General features: G+C 41.1%; 1 protein-coding gene across 3 annotated transcripts in view; it reads right to left on the reverse strand.

Annotated features, from left to right (window-relative positions):
• BLVRA (biliverdin reductase A) overlaps positions 1-7,788 on the reverse strand; it is a 32,158-nt gene extending 24,370 nt beyond the window's left edge. For 2 of the 3 annotated variants that reach the window (XM_015618516.3, XM_015618515.3), the window contains exon 1: positions 7,594-7,788. The gene's annotated coding sequence lies outside the window, so the exon portion shown is untranslated. The remainder of the gene's footprint in view (positions 1-7,593) is intronic. The other variant, XM_015618513.3, reaches the window with a different exon arrangement.
• Positions 7,789-10,420: the final 2,632 nt, after the last annotated feature.

A 10,420-nucleotide genomic window follows, 5' to 3' on the forward strand; every position in this document is an offset into this window, starting at 1 on the left:
GAAAGACTCAATACCTTCATCCATGTCATCAATAAAGATATTGAACAGAACTGGCCCCAGCACAGAGCCCTGAGGGACACCACTGGTGACTGGCCCCCAGCTGGATGCAGCACTGTTCACCACCACTCTCTGGGTCTGGCCATCCAGCCAGTTCCTAATCCAGCCCAGAGTCCTCCTATCCTATAGAGGCCTCTTATAATCAGCCACTCAACAATGAAGAAAGCTCCACCCCACTCCTGAGTGACTCACAAATTTCCTTACGGTCTGCCTTGAAAGATGTGAGCTTGAAGGTTTTAGTGAAGCTGACTGCCTGTTCAGAAGAGTATTTTAAATGCACAACTTACTCAGAACCAGCATGGCCACGTGACTGGGATAAGAGAACCCAGTATCACCCTTCTTTCCTCTGCCAAATCAGTGTGGACTACTACTTAATTTATAACTGTAGCTGAACAAATGGATAATATCCTGTCACAGGCAGGGTCTGCACAAGCACCTAATTTTGAAATAAGTAAAACAGCTACTGAGAAGGTTCAGGAGCAGACAATAATCTGGGCACTGGAAGAGGGAAGTATGTCTTTTAAAAGAGGCAGAAAATTACCTGGTCATGGAAGTAGAAGATTTCCAGAAATGAATACTTCCATTTGAAACATAATGCAAGCATTTCTCTCCTTTTCCCTGATTTTACTGGATTGTACCCATCTCATTTTTTTCTGCAATATTTTGGTGAAATGATTTAACAGTTACTCTTGTAAGAGAAGAGCTTTGTCCCCATCTCAAGTTCATGTCCTTAACTGCACCATTCCTTTAAACAGGCAAAGAGGGCACTGAGTTCTGAAGAGAGTGTTTTTACTGAGCTACCACCATCCTGTGCCACCAATAGTAACATAAATGCAATTCTAAAATGTCACAGCAACCCTGTTCATTACTTTATTCAGCCTTGCTCCTTTTTAAAATGTCTGTCTAAATCCCTTCTTCTCTCCTTACCTTCTGCTAACTAAACTCAAGAGAGCATTTTGAGGTTCTGGGAAAGAAGACTGTAAGGTTAGTATTATTCAAGCCATCCACATCTCACGCATGACTGTGGCCCCTCCACAAAACCAGTTCTAAACATAAAATTAATTTATCATTAGAAATGGAAAACACAAGGCACCTTACATTAATATGATAAACACAAACATTACTGGTGGGCACCTGTAAGTTGTCACTGTTTTATAGATGCCCATCTGTCACAATCCGCTAACACAAGAGGGAGTCGTGAGAGGTTCACTTGATCTCAGAGTGCAAAAAGGACACAAAGGGATTTCAGTTTAAACCACAACAGCAATAATGCATCTTTATTTTAGTGCCAACAGCACGGGTTATATGATGGATGAGAGGGAGAGAAAGAGAGAGAGAGAGAGAGAGAGGGATAAAGAGGCAAAGTAAAGAGAGAAAAAGGGGGGGTTATAGCTACCAACAGATGAGATGGAGTCGCCAGTGTTGTCTTCTTCTGTGGGGAGATCTCTCTCAAAGAAAGTAACTTAGAAAAGTCACTTTTATAGTCTGTTTCAAAGCGAGGGGCACTTGGCCAGGAGGTGGGGAGATTCACAGGCCATTGTGGTAAGATTCCCTGTTGGTCTGGGAAGCAGGTGTAACGTACAGAACAGGCCACTCCTTACAAGTTCTTGTTCAGCAGCAGTGTACCGTGGCAGTACAGCAAGCACCCCTGCAAACAATCTCTTAGCCAGCATCCACCTCAACCAGGCCAGAATCCCTGTACAAAGTCCCTTGGGGTCTGTAGGGTCTCAGTCTCTGTTCTTGCGACGGTTGTGAGGCAAATGAGGGAAACTTGGGACCGTCTCTTACACCATCTTAGATACTAAATCTCTGTTCTTCCCTCCCATGGTCAGACTTGAGTACATAACAGCAGAAGCGGAACCTCAGCAGCTCAGAAAATGTGAATGACAACTGTCTGCAACAATCCGTCATCAGATCCTCTGGTTTTGTTTAGAATCAGAGTTGGACAAAGAATGTAATACTGTGGCCAAACAACAGCTTGAGATCACAAACTTAGAGATCACAAGCCATTTGACTACACTTGCTATAAGACTGGATGGCTTTTCCTCCTGATGGATTTGTTCTGCAGTCTGGAATAGGAAAGTTTATTCCAGATAGGCTATAAGCAAAAATGAGATCATGTAGGAGCTGGATATTAAAAATAATAATAATGAGCATGCAGTAAAGGAATGTATTTTGCACTTCTTTTTCTTAAAACAACAGAATGGTTTGGGTTGAAAGGAACCTTTAAAGACCATCTAGTCCAACCCGCCCCCCTCCTCTGCTATAAGTGTGATGTTTCCCTTTTTCCAGTCACTGGGGCTTCACCTGATTGCCATGACTTTTCAAATATGATGGAGAGTGACTTGGCAACTGGATCAGCTCTTCCTGCTCATCATGATTCTCTTGATGAAAAAGGCCATCTGTCAGTATGGCTGTATGACATCCCATGGGCAACAGATGAAGAGTTGACATCTCATTTAGTAGTCATTTAACCAAAAGAAACTTGAACTCCTGGGTTTTTCACACCTTCATGCTTACTTAGGAGTTGATAACTTAAGAGCACCTAGGATAGGAGGACTTTCCCTCCTGTGCTTAAAGACAGGAAAATTTTGTTTTTGATATTACAGGCCATTTGATGGTGGGAAGGTCTGGCTATCCCAAGCAACAGGGGTGGGTAACATGCAGCAGACCAGCAGCAGGTGCTTCTGAAAGGTGCTCTCTCTGCCTGAATACATGAACACACACCAAAAAAAAAAAAAAAAAAGGCCATTTGATGGTGGGAAGGTCTGGCTATCCCAAGCAACAGGGGTGGGTAACATGCAGCAGACCAGCAGCAGGTGCTTCTGAAAGGTGCTCTCTCTGCCTGAATACATGAACACACACCAAAAAAAAAAAAAAAAAAAGGTGCCTTATGCATCTCCCTGGTGCAAAATTCAGCATTCTTCAAAGATACCATTGAATTAAGGCTGTGTTCTCAAAAGCAGTATCCTTTCTGATGAAGACTGATCAGAAAAACTGGGTTCGGCACAGCCAGAGAATTACATGGCCACATTCCCTGCTTGCAGGGCAAAAGGAGAAAGGAAGCTCTTATCTACCCTAAAACAAAGGATCAGCCACTTTAAGCCCTGTTTATATTACCATATAACATGGCTATTTTTGTGGTTCTTTTGCTATGTCTTCATTGTATCTATATTGTGAATATTACTAGGTCAGGCTATTCCAAGAAGGACTACGTTGGAAACACATGGCAGAATACTATTATTTTTAAACAGTAAGGAAAGTCAGGCAAATGACCTATTTATTTTGAAAATATTTATTCAAGAGCCCTCAGCCTTAAGGTCTCATTTCAGATGCCAGGCATGTAAGAACAGGCAGTACATCTTAATTTGCAAATATTGGGCTAAATGCATGGATAGCTATTTCACATCTCTAAGCAAGTAAGTAAATGTAAAATAGACTTTAAAGAAAAAATTCCAAATGAAAAACACATTTCCTCGGGCAAACTTTTAAAATAACTGCTGGGATTGGTTGTCCTGACTTCTGGATGACCCACCTGAGACATCTCAGACACCTTAGGACTGTTTTTAACAGATACTGCACTCCAGGACTGCAAATCCAAGTCCTCCATACTTGCTAAAAACAGGCCTACCTCCGTCTTACACTGAACAAGAATGAAAGTAGACAAAGCCCATGATGACCACCAATGCCAGAAGTGTACCGCTCTGGTTTATAGCCTCATCACTTAACAGTGAATTATCAATAGTATAGAATTCCTCTTTATCCATGTTCCAATTATCTGAGTATCTGAGTTCTTCACAGATTTTTGCCACTAAAGAATCAAAGCTTTAGAGGAAGACAAAAGCCAGGAATTAATTTTCCATCTCCATTCAAATGTTATAAATCTGTTTAATGGCGACAACAAAACCAAAACAAATAAACAAACCACCACCCCACCTCAGTTCTTCATACATTTGTATCTTCTGTCACCAAGACCAAACACTAAGCACAGAGAGATCTCTACCAACATGTTGATCCCACTTCAGCTGCACACAATTGTGCTGTGTCTGAGAAAAATCAGCTAATTATTCCAAAGACAAGTACGAGCAAGCCACTGAGATCTCTATGTTCATCACCAAATAACAGACTAACCAGTCTGTTGCTAATCCATGTCAGAGCCTGCAAAAGACAGTAAATAACGACTAAGGGCTGCTTCCCCTTGCAACAGAAAGGGTCACAAAGTTTTATCACTTCTAGCATAGCAAAGAAACATCCATGATGTTTTAACTAGAATGACTGTGATCTCAATTTACCCCTCACATCCTGTACTACTTCTTCCTTTCTGTTATTTGGGGACTATTCAATAATCCATGTTCTTTCTGGCAGCTTTTCTTTCCTCTCATTCACAGAACAGAGGTAATGACTAGATGATAAAGATGCCTTTGTACCTACACATTTCACTGAGAGGCAAAGCTAATAAATGCAGTAAAATTACTTGAGCCTTGAGAACTTCTTATTTTATTAGCCAGTGTTGTGCAGCCTTTAATTTAGCATTTAGGTTAGTTACTATAACAGCAACACTAGCTGCCATGAACAGGCTCCGTTTAACTGGTTAATAAAGCTATGCTGAGGGAAAAAAACCCCACTTATTTCATGCTACTTGTTCAACTCATGTTGTTAAAGTGGTGGGCTGTACTCATCTGGAGGAACAGGATTAGCAAATGCATTTCATTATCTTTCCTAGTCAGATGGGTTTTCTGCAATGTTTTCTAATTAGGAGAGTAGATGTCTGTCTGAGTTGCAAACAGTCTAAGAAACACTTAAGTTCAGTTAGACAAGCAGCCAAAGCTCCTTTTGCTTAGAGAGTAGAGAGAAAATAAGTCAAAGTTATAGTTATTTTATACAGTTTTAAGATTAAGTCCCACACTTTGGCTTTACAGGCATGAGAATATTTGCCAAGGTTCAAGACCAGCTCCAGAGGCATGAGACAGCTCCTCAGCAACCTTTGTTCTGCTAAGTTACAACACAGCATGGATATGTCCAGAGTGGGGTTTTGTTAATTTGGGTTGTTGTTTTTTTTGTTTTTTTTTTACTACAAGATTGAACTGCAAGAATGCCTTGGCTTTTAGACTGTTTTTCTTTCCTAAGCCCCATTGCTTCCCCACTCAGTGAAGGAACCTTTTTAATGCCTCACTTAATAAGGTGAACTGAGCATAATGTAAGTTCTTTTAACACACTGAGTACTACCTGCAAGTTTCAGAAAAATCTAAGGTTGCCTGAAAATTTGAGGTGAAAGGTATCCACAGCTTGATATTCTGCATATATTGATGTTGCTGTGTAACACACAGAACTCAGTCCTCAGGGCATTATTCTCCCAGTACCACATCCATCCAAACTCTGTTAGTTTCTCCACTTCTTCCCAACTGTGTTTAATTTCGTGTTGCCTGACTCTGCTTACTTCGCCAAGGATGGCAGTGCAGAGAGAGCTTCAATGGACCACAGTAGCAACAATGGCAAACATCCTCTGAAGCTTTCTACAATTAATCTCCACAACACAGAGTACAATACTCCCTCTACAAGATGGATGAAACTCAGGTGACTTTAGAGTCATCATTAAAAAGCAAAAAGGCCAGTGTGCGTTCTAGACCTTCATGTTAATGAAGTCCTGACACCATGGTGTAAGATGGATAGCTAATCCCATTTTAATTTGAGAACTGGACAGCTAATTTATCCATTTATCTTTACCTGTTTTGACAAGGCCAGTTAATTTTTCGTGCAGAGAACAAAGTGGTCCTGTTCTCATTTGCTGAGCTTAGTTTTCAAAGTCTGTGGATTCAGCAGATATTCTTCATAACAACAAAAAAAAAAAATAAAGCCAAGTCTGCCCTTAGACTTTATTTAAAATAAAGTTGCTCACAGGTGAATGTGGTGGTCTTTGTGTCTTGTTGGGTTTGCAGGGGGAGGAATGGGTGGTAGAACATCCAGTTAGCACAACTGGAGAAAAGAATGAGGACACAAAGAATAAGAAGTTCAAAGCTACAAAGATCGAGTCTCCTTTTGAGCTCGACAAAATAACCACTGCCAGTCCTTTCAGAAGAACACAAACCATGCTTCACTGAATTCAACTGCTGCTCTTACTCTGCAAACAGTAACGCAGCTCACTCTTGGAAGACACGGAGAGATTTGTATCTGAAAAAATGTTTCTTGACCGTGAGGATGTAAACCCAATAAGAGGAATCCAGAAAAATCAGCACTCCAGAATAAGGGAAGTTTCCTGATGCAATAGGAAGAGATCTTCAAATATTTTACTATCAAATCTTATTATATTGATAATATTTCATTAGAATGTAATTATTCATAATTCTTCTCTAAGTGCTATGCACTGCTTGTGACAGTTTTTAGTAAGACTAACTAAGGCTTTCTTATATATGCTGAAAATAAAATATTAACTCATTGCTTTTTATATTATGAAGATTAAACTTCAAGTTGGATTTACATTATTGAAACACATTTGTATCCATTTTCTCATTTATTGACACAAATGACAGAAAGATGTTCACGCACTATGTTATTGATCCTTGGCACAGTGTCATTCTGTGTTCAGATCTGTAACCATAGATCCAACAGCTGAAAGACTATCTTTATTCCACAAAAATTAACTTGGCAAGTCAATGCAAAGAATTGGAAAAAAATGGTTTCACACAATATCAGTTCATTAAACTGTTGCCCTAATTAATACTGGTTGTTTGGGGTTTTTTAACAAGCTCCAACACAAAAGTTCAGCAGGATGCCAGGAGTTACATAATGGCTGAGCTTGTCTTTTCACTGTGTGTAGATTGAGCCTAGATGCATTTTTTTTCTTTTAACTAGAGATAAGTGATAGCTGTGACAGAACATAAAGGAATTAAGTGTTAATGTGGTTTATACATGGATTCTGTACCATATCTGAGAACATAAGAATCACCTTTCTCCCACCAAAAGCTGTCTGAAATAAGGCCCCACCACGTCCCTTTACAAAAGGAAAATATTCTCATTTTCACTCTACACATGGGTAAACTGAGGTACAGCCTGCTTGGTGTCTCATGTTTCAGAAGGGAGCATCAAATATTTACAGTGAACATGGATTTTCACAGGATCGGAAGGAAGCTCAGCACTTCTAAGAAGAAGTCCAGTTTGTAGGAATGGTTTTACATGACCTCTCACACTCTAACCACGGAGTGCCCTGGCCACTCGAAGATGCTACTTGGCTATTTCCTTATCACCTACAGGCTAGCACTCTGCTTCACTGCAACCTGGAGATTATTCCAAACAAAGAGCTTTTCCCTTTTTTGCCTTTCTCTCTGCTACGCCCTCCCCAGGTGGTGGTCCGTGCCCTTTGGTGTGGAGGGTATCTTTGGAGCAGCCAGGACAACGTGATCTGCAGGGCTCCCCCAGTCCTCCACAAGCGAGGGGGAAACGCCGCTGACGAGCAATCCCGGGGAGGCGACGAACAGGAAACGAAAGCCCTGCTTCCGAATCCTAATTACAGCTAGCCGGGGTTAAATAATAGCCACTGACCTCTTCAGCTCACAGAGGAGAAACGTGGTCCTGTTTAATTCTCTTCCCTCCCTGCAGCTCCTTCTTATACAACGCTCGGCGGCTCCGGCATATCCGCGCCCGCACGGCCGATCGCTGTCGCGGCGGCAACACCCCCTCGGCCGGGAATCCAATAAGGCACTGCAGGGGCGGGCTGAAGCCAGGGGCGGCTGCTGCAGGCGAAGGGGCTGGGAGCTTTCTCCCAGGAAAAACACTGCACGTGGTTAGCAAGGGGCTGGCCTCTCGTTGGGGACCTGGGCAAGAACCTCCCCCCGGTTAAGCGCAGTGGTCCCCCCCCGACGTAGGGGTTTCCAAAGTGATAAACTATCTATCGATAAACACTGTTTGTACGCTTAATATGCCTCAGTAGCTGCAGCGGTTGAGAAAGGATAGGAAATAAAGGAATTTAGGATTATATATGTATTGAAATCAGTCACAATGGAATGCTGAATTTACAGACCACAAGGATGCTTGGCAGAACGCCCAAGACAGGGCCAGAAGGAGGAAAACACGGGGGCATCAGTCTAAAGTGCCAGCTGGGTGAAAGGTGATTTTGGCAGGGGGAGAGCGAAAAAACTGACTCACGACGTCTAGAAACCCACTGACTCAAGAGGAGGAGGAGACTGAACATGTGGAGTAATTAACATAAGTGAGAGAATCAGTTAACCATTAGAATTACAGAACATCCAGAGTTGGAAGGGACCCACAAGGATCAAGAGGTCCAGTTCTGAAGTGAATGACCCATATGGGGATTGAGCCTAAACCCTTGGTGTTACCAGCACCATACTCTGACCAAACTGAGCTAAGAAGATGCAACACTAATTAGTGATAGAATTGTGCAGCTTGTAGCCAACGAATCCTGATATTCTTGTTTGCTAAAACATATAAATAATGTAAAAAGTTGATGATTAGGGAGCTAGTGTTTTGTGGGTTACTACCTAGCTCCTTACTTTGCACAAACTAGAACAGAGAAATATTGATTCCTCTCCTCTGTGTGTGAATTTGCATGGCACACCAGGTAAGGAGCCCATGTTAGGGGCAACAACCCCAGCCAGGCACTCCCAGAGCCCCCTCATGCAGGTTTGCAGACACTGGTACATCAGCAGTGCTTGTGTGTCTGCCCAGCTGCAGCCATAAGGTTTACAATGCAGGATGAATCTGTGCTCAGGAAATTGAAAGTTTCAAGCAAGCCAAGTGGGAAAGAAGTCACTCTGTGCCTGGCTTTGCTCACACAGGAAGCATGCAGAGAGTAGCTGCTAGGACAGCCCAGGCAGGTGTTCAAGCTCTTACTCAAGACCCTTTGTCTCCTTTTCTACTGGGATTACTTCCTGGCAGTAAAATACTTTGTGTAAGCACTAGCTTTTTCTAGGAGAGACAGCTTTTACCCAGAACTTATTCCAAGCCTCTTTACTTGCCATTTTTTTATCTACATGCAACAGGACTTTTAGCTGCTTCTTTTGGGGCTTGGAAGATAAAAGCCTGTGAGGGTACAGCTATTTCACCCCAGGCCAGCAGTTCCTGCAATGAACAATGCATGAAAAGAGGCTGTTCTGAATTCCACAGATCTTTCTACACTATGCTGATGGTGGCAATTCATACAGTAGAATCTGAAACTGTGTTATGTTGGGACTACAGGTACAAAGGATAAAATTCGGTACCCTGTCATCTCACACATAATAGTAGAAATAGCGCTGGAGAACCTTTTTTTGTTTGTTTGTTTGTTTTGGACATAAGTGTGCTCAATTCCACCTGTTTCTGGTAAATCTTGGAGTGTGTTGTGTAAAGTAGTCATACCAAAAGAAGCCCATCTTCTTCCTATAGAATTTAAAAATCCACTGCATCTCTGGATTCTTTAGAATCTTTACTCTAAAATTCTGCAGGTTGGGATTTTAAGAGTGACACATCCTTCTTTATTTTCTCATTTCTGACCTGTGAACTTCCTCCTCAGAAAGATTACAGGAACTTGGCCTTCTCCCAGCTATATTTTGTTTGCCAGAGTCACATTTTCTGAGCTAGTAATTGCAAAACATCTGTGGTCTACATCTTAAACTGAACAGAGTTTGTGATGACATTACTATGCTGGTTGTTTCAAAGAAGTTATAGGATGTTTCAAAACTCTATACCCTCTCAAACATATTGTATACTAATGTATATATATTCTATACTAAAATATATAAATATGTATTTATACTACATTAAATATATGTATTTATATCTATAGTATACTAATGTATATACATTGTATACTAATTGTGCCTCAAGAACTTAAATTACAGTGGTTACACAATTGAAATAAGGAGGAACTGCAAAAAGTAACTGAAAAATCATACACAAAACTAATGAGCAGGAAGTTTAAAGTCTGAAAGCCTTTAAGATATGTGCGGTACTACATAAAGGAGGATTGGCAGATCAGGAGACACAATAGTTAAACATATGTATAATGAGTTCAACATATGAAACAGTTAATGACTAGCATGTGATTCTATGCTTACCAGAAAATAATGAATCAATTAAAAAATGATAGGAAACTGTAACACATAGCAGAACATGTGAAAGAATCCATTTGGGAGTCATTTGAGGCAGATGTAATTCAGAGCCCTTGTATTCAGCAACCAGGATCCTATTTGTACAGTCATGCAATCTACAGGATGTAGGACCTGCTCATTCTCGTAATTAATCTTGTCAAAAACACACAAACAAACAAACAACAAAAACAAACAAAAAAAAAAAAAAACCAAAAAAACCAACCAAAAAAAACCTAAAACCCCGCCTTCTTTCCAAATGCATCACATCCCAAAGCCAATGGAAG

Source organism: Parus major, chromosome 2 (assembly GCF_001522545.3).
Source record: "Parus major isolate Abel chromosome 2, Parus_major1.1, whole genome shotgun sequence".
NCBI lineage: Eukaryota > Metazoa > Chordata > Aves > Passeriformes > Paridae > Parus > Parus major.